At 39.4% G+C, this 27,103-nt stretch overlaps 1 protein-coding gene across 1 annotated transcript in view; it reads right to left on the reverse strand.

The window, feature by feature from the left end:
• The window catches only part of LOC146003892 (uncharacterized), a 200,974-nt gene that overhangs the window by 76,959 nt on the left and 96,912 nt on the right, over positions 1–27,103 (reverse strand). The gene's annotated exons all lie outside the window — the stretch shown is intronic.

Raw genomic sequence — 27,103 nt, forward strand, 5'->3', positions numbered from 1 at the left:
AGTAGATCTGAGAATTGTGGAAAGAATCACCATCTGAAACAACATTGGCCGTCCTGGAAGCCGAACCATGAAATCCGGATGCCCCCCCCCCCTCCCCCTTGTCAAAGTCATTGGTATTGCCCTAAAACAAGGGGAGCGTGACGCTTTCTTTACGTGGCTGCCCAGCGACGCCTTTCTCCGGGGGCAGTTGTCACGCTCGACTTTCGATGGCTCATACTGTTCACCTCATTCACTTTCTACGACGGGCACCGTTATGGCCGTGCGAAGCGGGGCCTTTTTTTCCCTTTCCACATTTGAATCGCTCCCGCTTGCGAAACATGGCTCTCTGTGACAGTGTTGCCAACCAACTTCGCAAGTAGAATTCGTGTGCGAACGTCTCTTCCTTCGCAAGTGCAGATTAACGAAACTCTGATGCTTAGAAACACAGCTAAATTAGTCATCTGTGTTTTTGTTGTCCTTGATCTACATCAGGTCCCTCTCTCGAACTATGAAATGTTTTAATGAGAACCTATAAAGCCATACGAAAAAAAACATTGACAATTTTTTCAGATCTTGTAAGAATTTTGATTTTGTCCTTGCATAAATGAATGGATTGTTTTTGGAAAGTGGTGTAGGCTTCAGAAGTCTGCAGTCTGCAATATGTGGTACATTTAGTTCTATAACAATTTATGCAAAGCTACTAGATGTTCCGATATAGTCGGGACAGTCCATTATTTTAAATCTTTGCCTTGATTTTTTCAAACTACAGACGTGATACGAAAATGTCTCTCTTGTTTATTAACTAACAAACATGACATGCCATGTTTTTCAGTGTAAGAATCAATCAATTTAATTTATAGATATGTCATTTTCTAAACATAGAATTACCATGAGTGTTTGCTGGTGCAGGTATAAGAAAATTAAAGGAAATTTAATTCTGAAAATTGAATGTACGAAACTGTATGTGTGTGACAGTCTAAGGAAGGATACGTGATTCTAATCTCCATAGTCTGTATCCATGTCCTAATATTATTAGAATAATTAAATAGAGATGTTTTGTCGGCGGGTCATGTGGCACGAATAAAAGACGAAACAATGGTTTGCAGGTTCATTGTCGAGAAGCGCCGGACCCTGTGGGCGAGGGGTTAGCACATCGCGCTGCGACGCCAAGGGTCCCGGGTTCGAATCCCGCTCGGACTTGGTTGTTTGTGAATTTCATCATTTCATCATTCATCCCCATCTTCGCAAATTAGCCAAGAGACTCAAAGCGAAGTAAAATATACTAAATCAATCAATCAATCCGGAAGCCTAGTGGTAAGTAACCAATCCTGAATACACCTCCCTTCCATGCGTCGTGTGTGTTGCCAAAGGCGTTACGCCAACTTCAATAGTCACTTTTCAGTAAGAAGTTCTGCTTTCGCTGCGGAGTTAGGCAACACACATAAATCCATGCAAGGAAGCGGATATTTCAGGATATATGTGTCCCATTTTTATTGTTGGTGAGTGTACATACTTAAGGGAAATTAGCAAGAATGGCAAGCTTCATGCATTTTTGTGTTGGATTCTTTTTCTTTCTTTTCTTCTTTCTCTCTTTCGGAAGTAGAGAGAGAGGGACAGAGAAGAGAGAGATAGAGAGGGAGGGATGGAACAGAAAGAGAGAAGACAGAGAGAGAGGAAGGGAGGGAGGGAAAAATATAAAGAGAGAGAGAGAGAGTCTGAGAGTCTCTCTCTCTCTCTCTCCTGTCTTTTCTTCTCTTCTCTTTTTCTCGAGAGAAGAGAGAGAGAGAGAAAGTGGAAAGAAGAGAGGGAGAGATAGAAAGAGAGAAATAAAAATAAAGAGAGAGAAGAAGGACAAGAAGAAGGAAACGAGACAGAAAGAGAGAGAGAGAGTAAAAACAGAGGGAGGAATAGAGAAAGAAAAAGAAGAAAATAAGGGAGAGAGAGGACTTTCTCCTCTCTCTCCCTTTCATCTTTCTTTCTTTCTCACTACCTCTCTCTTTCTCTCTATCTTCTTCTTCTCTTTGTAAGAGAGGAAGAGGGAGAGAAAGAAACTCTATTTTTCTCTCACTCTCTCTTCTTTCTTTCTTCTCTCTCTTTTTCTCTCCTTCTCTTCTTTCTTTCTTCTCTCTCTCTTTCTCTTCTTTTTTCTATCTCTTTCTTTCTCTCTTTCTTTCTTTCTTCTATCTTTCCTTCTTTCTTGACACGATCGCATATGATATTCTCAATTAATGCATTTTTTGTGCATCACACGGATCCTTTTATCCGTTTCTGTGTGCATTTTGATACACTTTAAATGTAATTAGCAGTTAATGCACTTTAATGTGTAAGGGCAGACTGAAGGCTTGAATTACTGCGGAAATAAACCTTCTGGTTTAGTGATATGAATTAGTTAGGTCGCTTTGTATTTTAAAAAATATAATTTTAGAGGGGAATTTTCCCTACAGCTGCAAAACACATTACAAAATCCCTATGTAAAAGTAAAAAAATAAAAGTACTCCTCCGTGCTTTGCACCACGCCATGAAGGCGTATAAGGGGTGTGGAGTTAGGGCCGACACTTTCTTCATCACGAAGATGGGGTTGATGTGATCAGCACCAGGTTCCTGGCCGCCTTTATCTCCCAGAGTCTCCTTCAGGAGCCGGAGCCGCTTCAACAGGTGGAAAATAATCCCGGTTCTCCTCCACCGGGGATCGAACCCGGGTCTCTCGCATGATAGTCAGACGCCCTAATGACTTTTCCTTTATATAAGAAACACCGCAACGCGGCAGCCTTCCCCACACATCAAATCCATACATGTTAATTTCTTTCAATCCTCATTTTCATCAGGACAGACGAAACAAACATCCATGTCCGAGCCAGGATTTGAACCCGGGACCCCTGGCGTCGGAGCGCGCTGTGCTAACCACTCCGCAACGGAGGTCGACTCACAACTGAGTTACCGCGGCTATCCCTATGTAAGGTAACACTTTCCTACGGTAGGCAACACTGCTAACCACTATTTGAATTCCAAGGAGAGAACCCTCTTGCAACACAGGAGGGTCGTAAGAACAATACTCTCTCGATAAGCATCACCGCGTGTTGGGTGAACGGAGTCTCGATGGCGCTAACCTGTGGTAATTGCCGTGGATGGCGCTTCCCGTTGCGTTGCTGCAGGTTTAAAAAAATGCAGTTATACAAGTCTCGGCGGGCTGGTGCAACGTTAATGTTTCATTAAGTTGTTAGCTATGAGCATAAAGTAGGACAGTTTGTTGGAAATCGTTGCATTGTAAGTCAAAAGGAAAAGCAGCACCAATGTTGGGAGTACGCCAGGAATTGATTAAGCATTTTTTTTTTGGGGGGGGGGGGTGCTTCGACATTGCTGGAAATGCGAATTAACGAGATTTTTAGGCGTTAGAAATTACTGTAGCTCCTTTGTTGGCGGATTTTCAAAATTACAGTGTTCAAAGTCAGCCACAGGCTCATGCTTCCATCTGTAAACGGGCCTCCAAAAATTTACTCTCAGACGAACCACAATGGATATTTGAAATGTAGTGAAAAAATGAAAAAATTATCACAAACCACATGACATAACGTGGCCTGTAAGTAATAACTAAAATTGTGGGGCTGGAGAGCCTACAATGATCACACAATGATCTTAATCGGACTTCTGCACATATACACTGTATAAATCCAAATTAGCTTTGGATGAATGACATCCATTTGCTGGTTTCAGGAGTAAACAGGAATAAATATATTTAATTTGCAACAAAATTCACTCACTTTTAGGCAGGAGATAAATGCACATTGTTATTACTATTAACAATAAGAGAAACATATATTTTTGTAAGTAATGCCAAATGCAAAGGAATCTTGATTGTTATTCCTCTATTTCTTCTTCATGTTTTGGGCTCCTATGTATTGAGAGATAATGTTCCACGAAGAAGTATGCTCTAGAAAGGTTGGCCAAGCAACAATTTGCATGTGAAAATGAGTAACTAGAACTTATATCGCACCTTCCATCCCGTAATCCCATCTAGAGGTAATGAACCTCACAATTTTAAATCCCAATAGGAATCTAGGAATAAGTTATGTATGCATGAAGACAAGAAGGAGAATCTTCCAGTTGCTCCTCGCATGTTAACTTTGACGTCACTTAGTGGGAAGGGAAGATGTTTGTAGCTGCTTGTTCTGATCCGCGCCATTCAAAGGAAGGCAAGGATGTTAAAAAAGCAAATCACCTTCCTACGCATGTTCTTTCAGGCGCGGCAAGGTTCGATGCCCTCAAGATAACAAGAAATGCATTTTGAGAGAGTTGGGGATCTTGTCACATTAGGTACACTACACGTGTGATGTAGAAAAAACATTTAGTGTCCGACTTGTCTTCCATTACATAGTAAAGGAACGCTGCAAAATTTTACTGCAGCATCATTGTAAAATAGCATTAGCTCAACGCTTTTTGAGCAGAACTCATTCTCCAGTATTCCGTCACCAACTAGCAAGGCCACCTGACGAACCTTTGGGAGAGCAAGAAAATGTAGATTACTCAGACCTTTACTCGCTTTCCCAAAATAGGCAAATAGCTAGGCTGGCCAATTCTGACCTGCTCTAACTATAGCAAAAGTAAGGTTGTGTTTTTACTTAATATTATACATTTGAGGACAAAATACTGTATGATATGTATAAAATTCATTAACCTGAAATTGTTCTTGTAAAATCTGTAACTGCATCTTCAGTGGAAAGGAAAATGCGTTTAAGTGCATTTTTATTCTTTACCTGAAATGGTGTTGTTTTGTATGGACGAATTTGTGACCTTTCTTTTACGAATATCATCGGTGCGTGCCATCTGGAATCAATCTGTGTAATGTCCACACAGCGTATGTCAGAGCTTATTCAAAGGAAAGGGAAAATTTCAGGGTAAACTGGAGGTAGTTTCCGCTATGTTGACATGTAGTCCATGGCTGGCAGCACGCCTCAAATATACCCTTGAGACTAACAGCAAATCTTTTTGCTTTTGTTCTTTTACATTAAAGAAAAAAAAGGACCATGTCCTTCTAAATGCAGAATAAAGAAAATTCAACACTACGTGTATATATCGTGTTCTCAAACCACTAATGATTCCTATCTTTAAACAATATAAACAGTCAACAACAATACTGATATTATTTCTGACTATACGAAAAGTGGCATAACGCATTATGGCTGATATAGTAGCAATGTAACTATGTTGGCCCCCTCCAGGGAACACCGCCTTAAAGTAGCACTGTCCGTGCGGGCGGAAGGGTTTGTGTGCTTTGTAATCTACCGGCAGGGTCACCCATGCTGGACAGGTCTCAGAAGAGAAGCCAGACTAAGGTGTTCTACAACGTCCCATCTTTACCATATCCTATCCTAATATTCCTTCCTAGTCCCAAACACTGCTGCCTTGTAGTCATAGAGGGATCTATAAAGGCTAAGGGAAGAAAACCCTAACAGAAAATTACCTGGTCCTCCAGGTTGGGGGTTGGCGTGAGGCTGACAACCTTATCCGGAAAAAATCAATCGTTCAGAAACCACAACTTGTGCCTCGGAAAGTGGATAAACATGATGACGGACCAGCTAAACGGATAACGGACATGAATATGGCCACGTGGAATATAAAGACAATGCTAGCCCCAGGAAAGATGCAGGAGATAGCACAAGAAATAGAAAAAAATGTTATACAGATAGCAGCAGCAGTACAAGAAATTAGATGGGTTGGAACGGGTAGAGTAGACAAAAAAAGACTTCACAATGTTTTATAGTGGAACAGAACAAAGGACAGGGCAGAGAGGTACAGGCTTCATAATAACTAAGGAAGCAAGAAAAAGTATACTGCTGTTTGTGCCAGTATGAGATAGAATAAGCAAGCTCAGAGTTAAAGGATCATTCAGAAACATAACAATTATAACAGTGTATGCACCTGCAGAAGACAAAGGTGATCAAGAGAAAAAATAATTTTATGATAAGCTGGAGGAAACATTAGAAGAATCACCTAGATATGATTCAATTATTATGATGGGAGATTTTAATGCACTAATTGGCAAAGAGGATAGGAGAAAAGGAATAAGTGGAGCCTATATCTTACATAGAGAAAGTAATAATAATGGTAATCTACTCTATCAGTTTGCAATTAGAAACAAAATGATAATAAAAAGCACGTGTTTCAAACATAAAGATATACATTTTGGGACCTGGAGATCCCCAGATGGAACAACAACAAACCAAATCGACCATGTTTTGGTAGGTCACAGATATTCCTCCTCAATCACAGATATTAGAAGTTGCAGCGGACCTAACTGTGACTCTGACCACTTTCTTTTGAAAGTAAAAGTTCGAGAGAGAATAAGAACAACACAACAGACAGAAAAACTAAAAAGAATAAAATGGAATATGCAGAAATGGAAAAAAGAAGAAACCAGACAAAGATACCAAGATGCAATAGCTCAAAAAACACAAAGTTGGACAGCAGAGGAGAGGAGCTCAATCGAAAAACACTGGGAGAAAATACAAGGAACTCTAAAAGAAGAAGCAGAAGAAATAATAGGAGAAGATAAACAAGTAGGGGAAAAAATGTGGTTCGATGAGGATTGTGAGAAAGTAATAAAGGAAAAGAACGAAGCTAGACAAAAAATGATACAAAGAAAAACGAGAGGAAATGTCGAAAGTATCGACAAAAAAGGAATATAGCTAATAAAACATGCAAACAGAAAAAGAAGGAAATAATGAAGAAACAGCTGATGGAGATAGATGACTTGAGTAGACAAAATGAAACAAGAAAAGTATATACCGCAATCAAAAAAGTTAATTAAAGGATACCAACCAAAGGAAATTGGATATAAGGATAAAAACGGAGCAATGATAGGAGATCAGCATAGAAAATTAGAGAGATGAGCAGAATATTATCAAGAACAACTAGGGAAAGAAGAGGAACTAGTGGGAACAACAGGAATGGATGGATACAATGAGGGAAGCATTGAAGACCCACCAACAATGGAGGAGATAGAAATAGCAATTAGAAAAGCGAAAAATAACAAAGCACCAGGAGAAGACGGTATAATAATAGAAATGCTAAAGACGGCAGGACTGACAATGAAAATTGAAATCCATAAAATCCTGGAACGGATCTGGAAAGAAGGACAAATGCCGGAAGGATGGAAAGTTGGAATAATATGCCCAATACACAAAAAAGGGGATCGAACGGAATGTAGTAACTATAGACCAATAATACTGCTAAATGTGGTGTACAAAGTCCTTACCAGTATTATTAACGAAATACTGAAGAAATATACTGAAGCTATAGTAGGAGAATATCAATGTAGATTTAGACCAACTATTCGTTATACAACAGATAATTGAAAAACACTATGAATATGCAATAGACCTCCTAATTCTATTCATTGACTACAAAAGAGCATTTGATAGTATAAGGAGACCCGAACTGAGTAGAGCTATGCAAGAATTAAAAATACCCATCAAGTTAATAAATTTAATAGAAATGACAATGAAACAGACCAGAGCAAAAGTGAAAATAGGGAATGAAACAAGTAGAGAATTTCCATATTACAGAGGAGTCAAACAAGGAGATGGACTGTCAACGACACTCTTCATACTAGCATTTCACGTGGCGTTCAAAAGGTAGATAAGAGAGGATCAATTTTTACAAAGAGCACTCAAATATGCGCATACGCAGATGACATTGCAATAATAGCACGAACAGGAAACGATTTAAAGAAAACATACGAGAGATTAGAAGAAACTGCAAATAGGTTAGGACTAGAAACAAATGTCAATAAAACAAAGTAAATGATTGTTATCCAAAAACCTGACAAATATAGACAGGAAAGAATAGAAATAAATGGGAAGGAATTTGAAAGAGTCAGGTCATTCCAATACTTAGGGCTGATCATAAATGAACAAAATAAAAAAGATAGCATGATAAAGGAAAGGATATACATGGGGAATAGAGCATATTATGCAAACATGCAATTATTAAAGAGCAAACTAATAAACAGGAATCTCAAAATTACTATGTATAAAACGTTAATAAGACCTATAATAACATATGGTTCAGAGACATGGGTAATGAATAAGACAGAAGAGGAAGCATTGCGCAGATTTGAGAGGAGGGTGATACGCAAAATATATGGACCGGTTAATGAAAATAATTTCTGGAGAATAAGAACTAATGAAGAAATTAACCATATACTAGGGAAAGAGGATATTGTGAGATTTATTAAATCACAAAGAATGCGGTGGCTGGGTCACGTACAGAGAATGGGAAACGATAGAATGCAAAGGAAAGTGATGCAAGAAAAAATTTATTCAATAAGAAGAAGAGGAAGACCAATGACAAGATGGCTAGATGGTGTCCTGGAAGATTTGCGTCACATGAAGGTGAAAAGATGGTGGGAGATTGCAGAGGACAGGAATAGATGGAGGCACATAGTTGAGGAGGCCAAAGCCCATGAGGAGCTGTAGCGCCATGTGGTAAGGTAACTATGTTGGCACGTATGTGAAAAACTGGCGCAGGACATTTTTTGATTTGATGAGGGTACATAGTTCAAGTTCTACACACGTATACAGACATAAACATGTGTGTGTTTGTGCGCGTGCATGTCCATTTTAGAACAAGCCTCGGAGCTTTTTAAGTAAAATTTGCATAAGCTTATACTGCCAATAATAAAATAATATTAACAAAATAAGTTTCAATTTTTCTTATTTTAAAATGTATGGTTCATTTCCAGATAGTTTTTAAAATAATTTGAAAATAGATTCCGTAATTCCATTGTTTTTCACTCATGTTAAACAGTTGTTACTTCCTTATGAAGTTTTCCAAGTGAGGTAACAAATTAGTAGTACAGTCAAGGACACTTCTGTGTTATAACAATTCCATTAACTTTCAATGGAATCGTTGCAACCCAAAAGTGTCCATGACTGTACAACAATGCATTGTAAAAGGTTCAAGGTGATTTGGATTATTTTGTATAGGGGGATAATGTAAAGATAAGAAACATTCTTGCTTTCACCTACTTAAAGCTGAGAGTATTTGAGGTGGATACAAGGAGTTCGGGTCAAAGGATTTAGTGGGTACAATATACCTCTATAACCCCCCGCACCCCGTTCCTACGCCACTGCATTTAGAAGATTTGATGAAAACATAAGTTATCCATTAAAAGTGAGACAAATCATTATTGATTTAATCACTATCCTGAAAGAAATTCAAATATTTGGTATTGTCATCAACGGAGCTTTTACCATTTATTCACTAGATTGAAATGACACGGATTTTCATCGATTCGTGGCTCATTATGAACTGGAAACTACAATCATTTCGAGAAACGTGACGGTGTATATTTGCAAGGCTGTTAAGTAATTTGCTTATACTTTCAGTTGACTGGCATTGCCAGTTCTTTGGAAAAACCAACAAAGCCAATTGTTTACCGAGTTTTCGCTCGTTAATTCAACAGTCATTGCACGTCACGATGAAATGAGTGAAAACCCTTGATTTTTTGTAGACTTTGGAGATTTTTAGTACAGTCGTAAATATTCGCAGGCTCTGATTCTAGAGCAAAGCCAGTGCACTTTCTGACAGCGGGACTTTATGAGTGGCGTCCCCAAGAATTTGGTAAGAGTAGAAAGAGTTCTTCTGCTCATCCAAACAGCCTGCAACACAGAAGTTCCTGGGTTTGAGTCCCGATCAAGGCACGGGTGTTACTTGTAAGGTCCCTTCATAAATGTCATCATATCATCACTGTGACATTCATCACAATATGATTATATGTTTATTATTATTAATGTGTATGAAACGGATTTTAAGGTGCACCACCTTCCCAAAAATATAGCTGTTTTTATACCGATAGTTTGAGATATGTATTTTAGGACATGAAATGAAGTAAAATTAGCACACTTTGTTGCACCTTTTGTGAGATTAGCACATTTATACCCTTTTTACCCCTTCTTTGATGCTTCAGCACCATTTTTCTTCCTTTTCTTTCATGTTTTGATAAAAAAAATTGGACAGAAAAATAAATTATTTTCACTCTTCTTGAGCAGATACATAAAATCCTGTAGTCTCATTTTGTACAGCACAAGAGCTATAAAATAGTACATCATAAAGTATACCATGTTTATCATAAATTATGTTATTTGCTACAGTGGTGAATAAATAATTTTAATGTAACTGGTTTAGACCTGATTAAAGGCATTTTATCAGCATCGTTTTTTGCACCTTTTTTAAAACATTTTGAGAAACTTTTTTCACTTTTGCGATCATAATTTTGCACCTTAAAATCCGTTAGCTTTTAATGTGTTAGACAGATGGATGGTTTGTGTTGCTTTGTCACGGTATGTAGTGACATGTGAAACGCAGTTCGATATAAATTATTTTTTGTTTATTGATTCATTTTATGCACAAACATGAAAGTGTGAGGTTTGATCTTATTTTGTGGATAAACTTGTATCCGAGCCACACGTCGGGAGTTGGGAGAAGGGTTTTTCTTGAGTGACAGCGGAACTGTCTTTTCGGCTTAGGACATGACATATTTGCACCAACACGGAGATAAGGAAAGATTATTTTCGCCGCTACCGGGCTTGAGTCGCAGCAGGCGTTCGAACCCATCTTCACGGATGACCAGAGATACCAGCTGGAGCTCAAGCTTGCAAGGATCGACGACGCGCACTTGACCGCGTTTCAAGACAATGGACACAGGTCATTCGCATCTCCTCCAAAAGCGAAGCCAAGCTACCTGAGCGTGGGTTTCAACGGACGAATTTGATTCTCTTATAAATATACGGTGCTACCATCCCAGAGACAGTTTTTACCAGGATTTCATAGAGAGAGCATCTCCGCGCTACACTCCCGCGTGATCATTGCTTTGTGTCCGTGAACTTTGTTTCCTTACGTACCGTGAGCGAATTGCAGATAGAGTTACCAGTGTGCGCCTTATTTTGGTGAAGATTACGCGGTGATTGGTTTTTGCCAAGCGTGGACTACATAATGATGGAGGGCTAAAGACGATAGAGAAGGGGGCCGTCGCTCCCCCCTGACGCCCGCAACGATGCAGAAGCCAGCCAGACGACGCCAAAACCAACCACTGCCCAAAGCCCGAAGGACGCTTTCAGATCGACGTCCCAACCAAAGCCCGAAGGACGTCTTCAGAACGACGCCGATCGAAGCCCGAGGGAGAGATTGAAGGACGACTCCAGAACGACGCCGATCGAAGCCAGAGGGAGAGATTGAAGGACGACTCCAGAACGACGCTTCCAGAACGACGTCCAATTGATGCCCGACACTAGAGATATCCCGACCGGCGCGTGACCACGTACACCCGACGCTAGTGACAAGAGGAAAGCCCGAAGTACTAAGGAGGTGCAAGTACAACAGATCGTCGCAATTATTCTTCGTCGCGATCGACCTTGGAGGACAATTTCGCCACAAAGGAACCGTGTGCAAGTCCCGCGTCCAGGAGAGATGAATGACCACGCCATGTAGCAGAGTCTGGTACAGTATACTTCAGAGGGTCTCATGTACATGTAAACGTGCGTCGTTAGTATCAACACCGTACAGTTAACGCCGAATTCTCACTTATTCGCAAAGTTACTCAGGAAACCCAGAACCTAACCCCGCGTCTGATAATTTTTGGTATTGTTATAAAAAAGGGTAATTTCATGTTCAGATGTGCTAATTTAATTGTCTGCATTCAGCGTTAGAAGCTCCATTTCATTTCTTTAATATTTAGTATAAATTGTCAAAGTGTGCTCCATTTTTTGTGTAACCGACCGCCCGGTCGCGCCATTTATTTGTCAATACTTGACTGATGAGTCCTTTTTCATTGTGGAAAGCGTAGTTGTTTTTATTGCAAGGTCGTGTGCGTGAAATAGTATTATTTGTTGCATAGTGGTTTTTAAGGTAATTTTTTGCTCGCGCCGACGATTGATTAGTGTATTCCGGCAGCTGGAGCCAATTAAGTTTTTGCATCACTATGTAATTGAGTAGTTGTTCTCATTGGACGAGAGAGGCTTGTGTGTAAGACCCCCGTCCGAGAAACTTGTATAATGTCGTCCTTACGACTCGATGCACACGTTCATTCGAAGGAAAGATTTAACCACGCCGACCCATTGTCTTAGTTAACCGCTTTCCGAGGGCTGGCACTTAAGTTAATTTAAAAGAGCACAGGAGCTGGCAGACACATGCCCTAAATTCACATAAAGGTTTAAAAATTAAAAGGAATGGTATGTTAATGAGATCCGTGAGTTGTATCCATACTTCACATGTAAAAATACCTCATGTGTGTGAAAGAGAGATTGCGTGAATGTTGTGAGAGTGAGGAGGCTTTGTAAACAGTTGTTGATTGCAATATTTTCTTGTTGTTACAATATATATATTCACTTTTTTACCGTTCGTCAGTGTTGTTATTTGACGTTTTTCAGGTACCAGATATTATGCTATTAGTGTGTTATGATTGTTCGAATCTACATATCAAAGGTAAACAAAACAGTGTAACATTTCAAGGTATTAATCTCCGCCTCGCAATAGTATGACAATAAACGACCGTCTCAGTACCGAACTTGATAACTGGACCGTGAGTGTCACGACCGGTTTTCCGTACACATAACGACGTTTGGCCCCGTGCCGGGGTATGATTGACACGTCATTTCGGGGACCGTGAGTGCACTCGTTACAGCTTCAGCCATACACATTCGGGTTTAACAAGACTAGAGAGTTAGTTAGTGTTAGACAATTCACTATCTATTAAAAGTTGAAAATTTCTATGATAATTACATTTGTACAACGTTGATTATATTTTGAGTTCTTCATTATCGCTAAACGCTGTATAACTGATGTATATTTATAAGTTTGCCGTTGCCAAGGTGACCAAAATCAGCATATGTGTAATAGCGGTATAGGTGACGAAGTTGAATATAGTCAAGAGTGAACTGCATTGCGTTATTTTACTTGTAATACATAAATACACAGAAGTAATATCGTGTTATCTTTCAAAGTATTTATGAAACAATGAACTAATTCAGTTCATATAATACGATTGAGCGGTGAATGCTGAATCATTCATCCTCATCGTTGGGATTAGCCAAAATTGGAAGAAACGACCCTAAATAACAAGATGCTGATGAAAGAAGAAAGAGGCAGAGGAAGAAAGAAATACAGAATGACGCAGGAGGAAATAAATAATGACAAGAATAAAGAAAAAGGAGCAGACGAAAACTATCTAGGGCCGCAAATGGTAACTACCATATACGTATAATTACTTAATAGAATCTTATATAGACGAAGTTTCGACTTCGTCCCGGAGTGGTTAGCATAGCGCGCTACGAAGCCAGGGGTCCAAGGTTCGAATCCCGGGCAAGTCACCGATGTTTGTGCTTGTCCTTTAAGAGAAATCTGAGAATTGAGATAAAATTATATATGTGAATAGATTTGATTGATTTGTTGTTAAGTACACTTTATGCACAGATAGGCTAATCGGGACTGGACTTACAGTTTAAAGTGGGATCCGAATCACTATGTTCCTCCACTGGATATCGAGCCCGGGACCCCTTGATTACAAGGCAACAGACGCCACTCCGCTATCGGAGAGGCCCATGTAAAAAGAGAAGAAGACGGAGGCGTTCTTTGTGAGTTATCCTTTATCAATATCATGATATCAACAACACGAATCGTTGTGATTATCCAAAAATGGCAGAGAGGCGACTCTGAATCAAATTGTATAGACGAATTCTTGTATTTTAGCTTCCAGTTGGCTTCTGTATTTATCAGTTTCTGCCAAACAATTGGATCACGCTTCACCACCGTCCCTACTCCCTCACATTGTGTTCTGAGGCCGCTGTCCGACAGGATGCATCAGCGGGTGGAATATGCTTACCTCACTTGGCTTTCACTTTCCTCACTTACGGGTGTGAAGTCTTCGAAGCGGGAGCCTAAGCGCCTGTTCCGCGTTCCCCCGCAACGCTCACATAACACTCCGCACGACCTGCTGCAATCTCCACCCTCGCCTTTCACCGCGTTTCCAGTTTTTCTCCTGCCTGCTGTGGTTTGAGACGGAGCTACTACTAGCCGCAGAGGAATTCTGATATTGAGTCTTGTTATTCATTTAACGTGGCTTCTCTTCCACTTTTGGCTAATCGCGACGATGAGGATGACTGATGAAATGACTCAAAGAACACCCGCGCACAGGCTGAGATTAGAACCCACGACCGGTCCTGATAATTAGCTGTCCTATCTACATATGGTGGTGTGATATTGTCCTATCTGGAACAACTCTGGCATGGGATTTTTATGACGTTCACTGTACAGTATTGGCCATATTATGGGACTCGTTAGTTGAAAAAACGAAACGCAGATTAACTGAAATTTGACAGATTTAATATTTTATGAAAAACAGCTCATTGTTATACACACTTCAAGTACAATTCCTTTCACTCTTTTTTCTAAACTTCAAACCAAGTGGTTTATGAAATTACATGTTGCTCCGAAGATACAAATAAAGAACACCCTTACAAAATCCACAGTTAATATTATTTTCTTTCTTATAACCAAAAAATAGCATAAACAACACGGTAAACAATGTACACATTGTTCCAGACATTTTTGCGAATATGGAACGAATCGTGCTTCCATCTATTGTTGGGACACAGCAACAGAAAGGATTTTTGGAAACAAGATTATATCAAAGCAGAAAAACAGTTTAATCCCATAAAAAGTTATGATAGTCGTCAAATATATTTAGTTACAAACAATTTCAAAGCAAGGAAATGTGCTTCTTTTTTTTACAATGAGTCCAATAATTTGGCCAATACTGTATATGCGTTTATATGTGTGTGTGTTAATATACTACATGTATGTAATACACCCTGGACTGTATTGTTGCAGATTAATAAGACTCAGGCGTCCGGACTCACAGCCAGTATATTCAATCCTGTATGCGACTTGTGTTGTGTCCTGTGTGTTTGTACAAATAATTTCCCTTTCTTCAATTTTATCTAATCACCATTCATCCTCAACGTCGCGACTAGTCGAAAGTAACAGAGATGCGACGTACAATGGAATTAAGAAATCATATATATATACAGTATTTCTTCGAATCTAAGGCGCAGGTTTTTGTCAGATTTTAGACGTCCAAAATTCAGGTGCGCCTTCGATGTCTTCTTCGATTCCATGTATATACTACAATATACGTAATTCATGCACATACAACGTAGAATCAATCTACTGCAGTCTCTAATACTGGTATACGGCGCACGCTTTTAGAAGGAACATGTATTCGGCCAATACCCAGCCAGTGCTACTGCGCTGTTGCCAAACTAACTGCTAGCGGAAGGGAAGGACAGAAAATTCGCGATGTGTCCATTATTTTGATAATGCATGCACAGTATATATGAGTACAGTGAAATACTATAGTGAATATTTCTACACAGGATTATAATATCATATCACTGTAGCATATACGAGAAACCCATACCTGAAAGAAGCTTGAAGGTATTTATCGTAGAGGAACTGCCAGGTCATCATCACCGCTCTCGTCGCCTTCCTCAGTCTCAGTGTTACTGATTTCACTCATTTCCGAGTCACTCTCCTGGAGGTTAATGATTAGATTTTGCACCCTTGGTGCCTGTACTAGTGGTGCTAGGTTCTTAGAGTGACATTATTTAAAATAAAAATAACACACGAAACACACACCATTGCACGAAAGGGCTGTATTTAATCGTTTCACAAACTGTTCTTCGTGGGGCACGAGTGAACGATAAGCGAATAATTTTACACTGGCCTTGCTACGAAAATGCTCAACTCAAACTGACCAAGACTTTCAATGTTCGAGAACGCCCAGAACAATGAAGGGTCATTGTTTATATCGAGACGAATTTAACACCCACAGTTTTCCCTAGACACAACAACTCAGCTGCGTCAACACGCTGGCAACGAATAAAACAGGCGGAAGGAAATGAAAGGTGTTTCCCTTGTTTCTTCAAGGAACGATAACTCCGGCTGTATGCGACGGAAATTCATGGGACTTGGACAGTCAGGTTCAAAATGTCTTTCCCCATCTTATAATTAACCTTAAAGTGGCGAGTTTTATGAAAACTTCTTGCGCGCAAGAAAAATACAGAACACGGCTTTTAACTTCCGCGCCGCAGTCTCCTAACTGTACAACGTTGCACTCCTGCCATTGGCTGATCGCCACGCACACTCTCTGCGTGGCCCCGCCCGATATCGCTCCTAAAAGCGTGCGTCGTATAGTTACAAAGAGTAAATATTATTTTCTTAACTTTCCTTAAAATTACCGGTAGCTGCAATACAACAATCAACATTTCGTTTTCCTGCTAAGACAATGATGGTGAAAGTGAGAGTGAAAGTGATTCTGAAAGTGAAGAGACTGATAGACAAATAAATTATAAAAACAAAAGTTACCGATGTTGCAAGGTAAATTACCGTATATCGTATTTTAAACAAATAAACATGTACCCTATAAATGTTTAAATAAACACCACAAAGGTTAAAATATGAACGTCTTTGTGCATATTCCTGCGCCTTAGATTCGATGGCGTCTTCGATTCGAGGAAATACAGTATATTATATATTATATATATATATATATATATATATATATTATATATATATATATACACACACACAGTGGCGGCGATTGGGTTCCAAAACTGGGGGGGGGGGCAAGGACAGTTTATTTTCCCATGGTAGATAAAATTTAGCATAGCGCAAGAGAAAAAGTGGAAAAACGTAGGAGGCAACTGCCCCCCCCGCCCCCCTAATCGCCGCCACTGTATATACACACACGCGCGCGTATATGTGTGTGTGTGAGCCGGTCCCCGTGGCGGAGTGGCTAGCACATCGCGCTGCGACGGAAGGGGTCCCGGGTTCAAATCCCGGCGTCGTGTTTGTGAGTGTCCATTCATCACTCATCCCCGTCTTCGCAAATTAGCCAAAAGTGGCACAAAAGAGAAGTAAAATAAAGCAAATCAATCAATATGCGTGTGTAGATGGATATAAATATACTATATTATGGGCGATATATTTTGTTCCCAAAATATAGGTACAGAAATTGATATTATGAAAAACTAGTTCAATTAAGGTGATTTGCTAGGACACAATTTTCCCCTTGATAGAGCATATTTTAACCTCTGTTCACTAATATTCAATATATTTTTGCTTCTTCATTTATATAAACAACTTTCTTTTACACTTAGCTATTTCCAAAGTAGACTAATTTTGCTCCTCTTCTGTCAGTAGCTACAGGCAGAAGGAGGCTATCTACAAAGCTTTGGTGGCTGAAAATGTGATGTTATTTAGTAGTGAAATTTTACACAAATAGTCATTGTAGTACATTACAACTCTTGGGCCAACAACTAAACTATGAACAAACAGTATGTGAATATATCCCAGCAGATGGCACTGATATTGGAAAGAAAGAAATTGTCCAACGTGCTTTCAATTTTACACTAACTTGTTATTCTTCTGTTTATTAATCTTAAATAAATTTTATACCCCGGGAAGAAAACACAATTTAATTAGAAATTATTAGGGGGCGAAAGGCAACGTGAGTTATACAAACAGACACATAAGAAGACACTATAATAAAAAGAAGATATGAAAGTAGACATTGAACAAATTATTTTAATTATGATTTTCAATTTTGTGCTTGTGGTTTGGTATTAACATTATAACTGCTTATTGAATATTTTGGTAACACTTTACTATAGAGCCCGACCCTGTGGCCGAGTGGTCAGTCTCGCGCATAGCGCGGAACAGGTAGGTCGTGCTGTACGAGCTCTGCGCTTTGAGGAAAAGTGAAAGTTCAGCGCGATATCGGTACGTACGTGTGGGAGAGGGTGTGCTGTTGAACTGTGCTAGTGAAGAATTGGACAAAAGTAAAATATAGAATGGATCGCGAAAATACGATACAAATCAGTTTTGAAACGGGAACTTTGAAACCTAGTCCTTTGGAAGTACATGAATTTATTCATGATAAATTCAAACTGAGTGTGGATGAAATTGCAGCCATACAAATTCCCACGACGATTAAATGTGTATTTTTGAAATTAGTGCGTCCGGGAAAAATGAGAAAAATATTAGAAGAAAATACTGGTGAAGTGAATTTTTATTATAGTAGTGGAGCTGTGACACAAGTGAAACTGAGTGATGCGAATCGAATTGTGAAGCCGGTTCGAGTGTTTAATCTTCCTTTGGAAGTGCCAGAACGACAAATTCGTGAAAAACTGAGTGAATATGGGACAATAGATGAATTGAAAGCAGAAACTTGGAGTGACAAATTTAGGTACAAAGTGTATAATGGGGTGCGTCAGGTTTTGATGGCAATTAAGAAGCCAATTCCCTCCTTTGTGAAAATAGGCCAATATACGGCACATGTAGTATATAATGGTCAAATCCCGACTTGTGAATGGTGTGGTAGTAGTGATCACATGCGGTTTAATTGTACCTTACGGAAACCAACAGTGTTCAAAGTCATGGGTCGTGCAGTTCGGTCCTATAGCGAAGCAATTGCACCGTCTACATCTACACACGAAGATATAAATGTGAGTCAAGAATCAGCACAACTGACGGTGATAGAAGGGCTTCAACAGGGAAAACATATACAGGAAGAGAAAAATATTCACAAGAATGATCAACAAACTTTGACCAGGGAAGGAACTGAAGAAAATATACAAGGGCAACCAAAAGAACCTGTGTTAAATGTTCAACTTACGCAACAAAGTGAAGAAATATCCCTGGATACTATGGAGCAGAAGAAGGGTGGACCACTAACACGACAAGAAGACATAACTAAAGTGCAAGAGGAATCGAGTGATGAAGTGCTACAGAGCAAGAAGGAGAGGAAGCAGAATCAGACCAAGCAAAAGGACTTCCAACAAGAAGCTGAACAGGAAAAAGATTCGGAAACTGATAGTGAAAGTGGAAGTGTCCAAAGTAGTACGGGTCGTTCGGTTTCCGGCTCACAAAAACGACCAAAGAGTATAAGGAAAGCGTCAGGCAGCAATCGGACGAAAAGACGATCATTGCGACATGTAAAAACAAATGTCCAAGACATGGTTATTGATCCAAGTCCGATAGGCCATGAAAGTTTGTGAATACTGGATACAGGTAATCACTTTAAGATTAGAAAATAGTATTATTTGGAATGAATATTTTTATATGGACTGTCAGTAAGTTAATGATATTGTATTCCGTGGTGGTAGTTATTTATGGATTAAGCTATACAAAGCGAAGGGGTATTTCCTCCCCCCTACTAAAATAATATTGTTAGTGTGTTTGTTAAATTTTGGTGTATAACATTAGATGTATATAAAAATAGTGTAAGAACTATTACTCTTAGATGGGGCAAAGGTGGGAGTATAAGTATTGGGAATACACAATCCCAAAAATTTTGTTCATAGTATTTATGATGACGACCCTTCGTTATGCTACGATAAATATAAACAAAATGAAATCCCTTACAAAACAGGCGGCGTTAGAGGACTTTATTATACAAGCATCATTAGATATTGTATTTCTCCAAGAATGTGGACAAATGAATTTCAATTTTTCCCCAACGATAAGAGTTCATAATAATGCAAATTTCCAATCGACAGGAACAGCTTTGTTAACACGTAATACGGTTCCCCTCACAAATGTGGTATGTCATCCTAATAATAGAATCATATCAGCAAAAGTTGCAAATGTATGGATATATAACATATATGCTCCATCCGGGTCACAGTTTAGGAAACAAAGGGATGAGTTTTTTGCGCAGGAAGTTGCGGTTGAAATGCAGGGTAGGAGAGAACACATAATATGTGGGGGAGATTTCAATTGTGTATTGTATCCGCAGGATCAAAGACCTGGATTTAACACGTCGAATTCATTGCAAAAATTAGTAACTGGCTTTAACTTCACAGATGTCTGGAGTGACAAATGTTTTGGGCAGAGGGGTTTCACGTATATACGTGACAATTGTGCATCCCGATTGGATAGATTTTATGTCACACCCACATTACGTCAGAACGTAAAGTCCATCAGTATAACACCTACATGTTTTTCAGATCACAGTGCTGTCATTATGATGATAAATGTGGACATTCCAATAGTCCCGAGAGGGTACGGTTGTTGGAAATTAAATGCTTCAATTCTTAATGAGAAAAAATTCCAACAAGCATTTAATGACCAATGGTCGAGATGGATAACACACCGTCTGAGGAGGATAGATATAATCCGCTGGTGGGAGGAGATTCTCAAACCGGGTATAAAAAGATTTTGTATCAGTTACTGTAAGGAACGGTCGAGAGAGTGGACAAATAAATATAATTTTTACTACAGGGTGTTGCGTGAACAAATTCAGCAAGCAACAGACGGGAAAAAAGTGCAAACTGAAGTCAAACGTATACAAGCTGTATTGTTAAAAATGACTGCAGAAAGGCGTCAAGGGGTCAAAATTCGTAGTAGACTTCCTCATTTTGACAACGATGAGGTCGCCTCTATCAGCCATGTAATTCATGAAAGAAAAAATGCTAAAAGACAATGTATTAGTGAAATATTTGATAATGGGGGAACAAAGATCAATTCAGCCCCTGAAATACGTAATTGCATTTATAATTATTTTGAGCAACAATATTCCCAACCAGAGTCACATAATGGAGCTTTAATGGATGCATTGGCATCCGAATCAGAGGTTTTTACAGATGAAGAAAGTGAAAACTTAAACAAAGAATATACAAGTGAGGAAGTGTTTCGAGCGGTTAAGGTAGAGCAATCATTTTCAGCTCCTGGTTGGGATGGGATACCCAATAAGTTTTATCAAGCCTTTTGGAAATTGATGGGTCAAACAATAACGGATTGGATAAATGCAGTGTTTAGCAAGTATCAAATGGGTAAATCTTCCAGTACGGGTATTATAATTCTAATCCCAAAATGTGTAAAACCAAGCGAAGCTGGTCATTATAGACCCATCACCCTCCTTTGTACGGATTACAAAATATTGGCGCGATGTATGCTTGGCAGACTTATGCCTTATGTCGACAAATTAGTAGGAGAGGATCAATATGTTTTTGGTTTAAATAAGAAAATCAGAAATGTTTTACAAACGATGCGTGAAATAATTACATGTTATAGACTACAGAACAAAAACTCTGAAAATGCTATATTAGCATTAGACTTTGAACGTGCTTTTGACTCGATAAATCATGAATATCTATTTAACGTTTTGCAGGGCTACGGTATACGTGGACATTTTCTTTCAGTATTTAAAAGTCTTTATAGTCATGCAACAGCAAAAATTCAAATAAATGGTTTTCTGACAAAAGAACTCTATATTTATAAAGGTGTAAGACAAGGAGATCCTTTGTCGATGTTAGCGTTTTGTATTGCACTGAGACCCATTCTTTCTGAAATAGGCCGAAAAGTTCAAGGAATTAACTTACACTCTACTACCATTAAGGTGTTAGCGTATGCTGACGATGTTACTGTATTAATAAATGAACAGTCTGATATTGATGAAACGTGTCAAGTATTACAGAAATTTGGAAAATGGTCGGGATTAAAAATAAACCAAGAAAAATCGTCAATTTTGAATTTAAATTTGGTTCATTCTCACTCGCAGCGAGGTAATTTTAAGGTTGTACAAATGATACGTATACTAGGTATAATATATACGCACTCTATTCAAAGTATGATCCAATTAAATTATGATAGAGTATTAACTGGGGTTAAAGCGATATTACAAACAAATAAATTTCGCAGCCTTAGTTTACAGTCAAGGGTGACCTTTGTACAGGTCTATGCACTGTCAAAGGTATGGTACATGGCAAAAATCCTCCCACTACGGAAGTTAGATATAAATAAACTTAAGAGTGCAGTAAATTGGTTTATTTGGAATGGTCAGATATTGAGGGTGAAACATGTATTACTTTGTTTGCCTTTTGCCGAGGGAGGAATGAATCTTGTGAACATAGAACTCAAATGCCAGGCCTTACGTATTCAAGCTGACACGCAGACATTGATTCAGCATCCACTCAGCCTCACAAGTAAAGTTTTGAGAAGCGCTTTGGACTATATTTCACTAGAGGCTCCTATTGATATTACTAGACTGGTAGACACTTTATGGTAGTGGTTAGCACATCGCGCTGCGACGCCAAGGGTCCCGGGTTCGAATCCCGGTCGGGCTTGGTTGTTTGTGAATGTCCATTCATCAATTTCATCATTTCATCACTCATCCCAATCTTCGCAAATTAGCCAAGAGGCACAAAACGCGAAGTAAAATAAACTAAATCAAATCAAAAATCTAATCAAACTTTACTATAGGGGTGACGGATTTCTTACTTTTTACAGGAGAAAGTACTTACGCAAATCATTTTCTGTACCGTTGTGGAAGTTCGTGAATGTAGTTTTGATCATTTTAATGCGAATGCATGTTGTTTTCTGCGAGAATCTCTTTCCCACACTGTTTCTGCTGCCGCCATTTGCTTTCTGGACGAGAGCACAATGTTCCGTGTGTTAGATGACGTAAACCCCGTGGTCAGTGTTTCAAACTCGCCGTGTTTTCACTATAACATGACGTGTCGAGTATTTTTATTATTATTTTTTTTTTTAACTATGCTTGCCTAACCTAACCTTACGGAAAATGGTTTGTGGAGCTAACGTGAATGGTTTGTGGGGCTAACATCAATGGTTTGTGGGGCTAACGTCAATGGTTTGTGAGGCTAACGTCAATGGTTTGCGATGTATTAGCATAATTTCAAATCCGTGCACGAAAGTTGGTATTTTCCGGTTAACAAGGTTGCAGCACTGCATAAATCGACAAAACACTCTCACAACGCGCGATAAACCAGTACGCTATCGCCATAATGTGTGTTACAGAATCGAAATAACGAGTAACAGTAAGTACTCGTAATTGTAAGAAATAGACATTATTTTCGTTAGAAATTCATTACCTAAAGAAATGTTCCGCATTCCAGAATAGTATATACGTTAGCAATGTAAAAAAGTGCGAAATAAATGATTTATAGGTGTCACCACTATAGTAAAGTAGTATCAATATTTTTCTAAATTTTCCGTTGAAATGTCTGTTGAAATGTCCTTATATTCTGTAGGAGTTCTTTTTACTTCAAAGCAGAGTCGTTAAAGGTCCAGGCACCCATAAATTCTAATGGGTTTTATTGGGTTCCGCTGCAGGACCGGAACATTTTTTCTCGACCGAATTTAAATTCAGCCGGAATAAAGGTTCCTGGACCGAATGTAAATTCAGCGGGAAAAACGTTTCCTGGATCGAATTGAAGAAATTTACACATAAAAAGGTTCTTCGCGGTTCAGAACCAATTTACGCTTGCTGATTTTGTCTTCTGGACACTGGCGTACGCAGAGGGGCGGCTGAAGAGGCTACAGCCCTCCCCGAAATTTTTAATAAATAAAAAATCAAACGAAGTCGGGAAAAAAACTTAAAATGACCGCCGATAACCATTTTTGTCTTTGAATAACTTTTAAAACGAAAGTTTATAATGGTAATTGCAGCTCACATCTCGAAAAATCAAAACAGCAACTGGATATCACTAAAATTCACTTATGGCGATGTATTCTATGATCCGAGCAAATATTTACTCTCACTCTGATCAGTAAAGATTAGATTCATGACTGAAGATGTGAAATCGTTCTCTGCTCTCCAGTGGAAGAAATGTAAATTCCTAGCTGGGGCTATACTTTGACCAGTTTGGGTAGTGTCTTATCCTAGTTAGGAATGCTTTATTTAAGAATTTTCTTAGATGGGGTGATAGCATCACTCCCCCCCCCCCCGAGAGAAATAAGCTGCAGGCGGCCTTGTACTCTAGGCTAGGGCAGGGTACAGCTCCTAGAGAATTTTCTGCGTAGGATATATTTTATTATTAGAAATAGCGAACGCAAGACGTACGAATATTATACTGCCGCAGGAAATCTAATATCAAATTCTCATCATTTAGAATATTTCGTTGTAATTTTGTTTCTTCTTTTTTTTCTTTCGAAACGAGACATTTTGAGAAAATAATTGCTGAGGCAGTCTCAAGGTCTCTGTAAAGAGATCAGCAGGGCAGAAACATTGCCCTGTTTCAAAGAATCGAAACATAGAGGACTCGTGGAGCTGCGTATCCAATGAGTGTGATTCCTTCTAGATTTGAATTCTTGTCTTATTGGAAACAATCACAGTCGCTGACCTGCTGCTTCCCGAGTCCATTTTCCTTTCATCCGGGAAGTGTGTCATGGTGATAGGTCGGGCTTTAATAAGGGCTTATCGCGTGGTCACGGGACGACGTCCATTGCTGCCAAGGTCGCTGGATGCATCTAGAAGGAAGTTCGAATCAAGTCGGAATGGAAGGAAACTGCTGGTGTTCAATGTCAACCGGTCGCCGCCGGTTTACGGCTCCGTGTTAGAACTATGGAACTTTCCAAACTTATGTTTCCTGGTCACCGTAGAGGACCAGTCGACGTAAATGCTGAGGCCACAGGTTCGACTCCTGCTCGAGGCATTGAGTATATCCCATCAGTGATTTTTTTAAGTTGGTTTATTTTACTTATCTTTTCTGCCACTTTTGACTAATCGCGACGACGAAGATGAATGATGACTTGAAATGACTCACAAAGACCACCTAATACCAGACGGGGATTCGAATCCACGACCCGGGCTTATTAGATCGCCGTGCTATCTACTTCTCATCGGAGGTTGGCATCCCATCATTGGAGTGTACAGGATTTTCGTAAGGGATTATATGATCGTAAACGTGAATCGTGTATTATCATCTTAATAGACAGTACTATATCATAATATATTACATTTTTTTAAAGGAATGATGGGGTATTGGTAACCCTTTATGAACACTGCCAAATGTCAACCACACTGCCACGTAACTCACCCTGAACTGCATTTTGAAGACTAACAAGGCTCTGGCGACTTGCGTTACGGTCAGATTGTGGGACTTTTGTTGTGTGCTGTCCATTTCTGTTTGCAGAAGAACGAATTAAAATTTAAAAAATAACAAACAACATTAACGGGATGTTGGACCAAAAAAAGGGCTATTGCCCCCACGACCCCTCTTTGGCATGCCGAAGTATCCCGTTATACATTTCATCGTCCGTTCTTGTCGTCCTCCACTTTATACTCGGATAGATTAATAGGGACTGGACCTACAGTTTAAAATGAGATCCGAATCACACTGCAATATGTCTCCACCAGGGATCGAACGCGGTAGCGGTACTCGTCATCGGTGAGGACCAAACAAGGTACAATAGCGACTCACTATAACCATGACAGAGATAGAAAATGGAAACTTGTAGGCTGTAGCTGTACTGCGAGTCTATTGTCTGACGTTGAAAAGTAGAGTCCAGGCATATTATAATCCAATATCACCGATTAGGTTCGTAATTACATGTAAATGTTACGAACGTGCGAGATTTCTACATAATGCTAAGAAGAAGGCTGAAAGACGACCAAACTGGTACTTTTCTAGCTTTCTAAGATAACACTGGTCGACATGTGTTTCGATGTCTCAGAGATGACTGTTGTATCAGAATAATTTCAACATGCTGATTTCAAAAATGAAATCCATTTGTACCAATCACGTCTAGTTTCTTTTCATCTTCAGAAATCAGCAATGTATTAACTTCCTTAATTTCACAATAAAATGTGTGGTTTCATTATTTTCCCAATAGATGGCTCTGTTTACATTGTGGTAAGATTTTAATTTTCTACAATTGTTTTCCTCCAATTTTGAACAATAAGGCATAAAATTGTATGTATTTAATCCATCCTTCACCTTCACATGACACATTGGCATGATAATTGTATGGTTTTTGATTATGTAGTTTTATTTTCCAAATTCCTCATGAAAATTTCCTTCACACAATTTTATAATATGCTGGGTTGATTGAATTTGGTGACAGAAAAATCCTGAAATACAGCGCCTAGAATAACGTAGTGTGGAAAACGGAATGCTTCTGCACCCCCTGGCTGGTTCCACTCGAAAATGATCCGCTAGAGGCGCTGGTGTTGACACCGGTGCTTGGTGTTCGACTGCTTATAATGGAAGTGAATGGAGTTTTCGCTGCAACGTCTGATTCTTTTACAAGAAGCATTTCTATGAATGTGATAATTGCTATGATATTTGGTACAGTGGTCGCGAAGATATTAACGAACATTCTAGACAGTCGACCACGTCCTGTTATCGTCATACTTTCGTTAATAATATGGGAGAAAAAATACGCGTGGAATGCTCTTGGCAACTAAATTTTTGTGTATGAATTAGGTTCATTATTATTATCATCATCATCATTTCTTTTAAAGATATACACACTGAAGCATTTGTATTTTTGATATTTACTGTCTCTTTTCTTCCGCTTTAAACTAATCGCGGCGATGATGATAATGATGATTGCATGAAACGACAAGGGGAACCCCACAAAACTTTCTTAGTGCCATCGACATGAGTGTAAGGCAACTTTCAAACCAATGGGACAAGCGACACGGGATGTTCACACTGTCACACTAGTGACACACACTTCCAGACTGTAAAATAGCATTCATTGCACATGAGGGTCCAAACAGCAAACGACACGTTCATATGGCGTATTCGCGTGCTACTTGTTACTTCTGTCGGAAAGCTGAGACCGAAGCGACGCGCTACAGGGGGAGTTCCTAACTAAGTGACAAGCGACATGGTGCCTTCAGTCTATTAGCAAGCGTTGCTTGCCAACAACAGATAGGCGACACGAGAAGCCACACGTGTAGCTTTGTCGCTTCTGCGTCGCTCAAACTGGGCCATTTCCTCAATAGCTTGCAACATGTTGCCGTGGTTTGTTGTTCGTGCATACACGATGCAATGAGTGTCTTGCTTTAGTGAGATTGCGCACCAAAGCGACAAGCGGCACACGACACTTATCGCTTGAGGATTTCACCAACCGAACGCTGGCCTGTGCTTCTCGCCATGCCGCTACGATGTGAAATGTTGCTCTTGATTGGCTCCTTTCCAAGCAACATGTGTCACTTCGGTATGAAAGTTGCCTTGAACCGAATGACCCGTGTCGCTTTGATGTGAAATCCTCGTATCGTTTGTCGCGTGTCGCTTTGGTGTAAAATCTCCTTGAGGAA

Source organism: Lepisma saccharinum, chromosome 21 (genome assembly GCF_977018435.1).
Source record: "Lepisma saccharinum chromosome 21, izLepSacc3.1, whole genome shotgun sequence".
NCBI lineage: Eukaryota > Metazoa > Arthropoda > Insecta > Zygentoma > Lepismatidae > Lepisma > Lepisma saccharinum.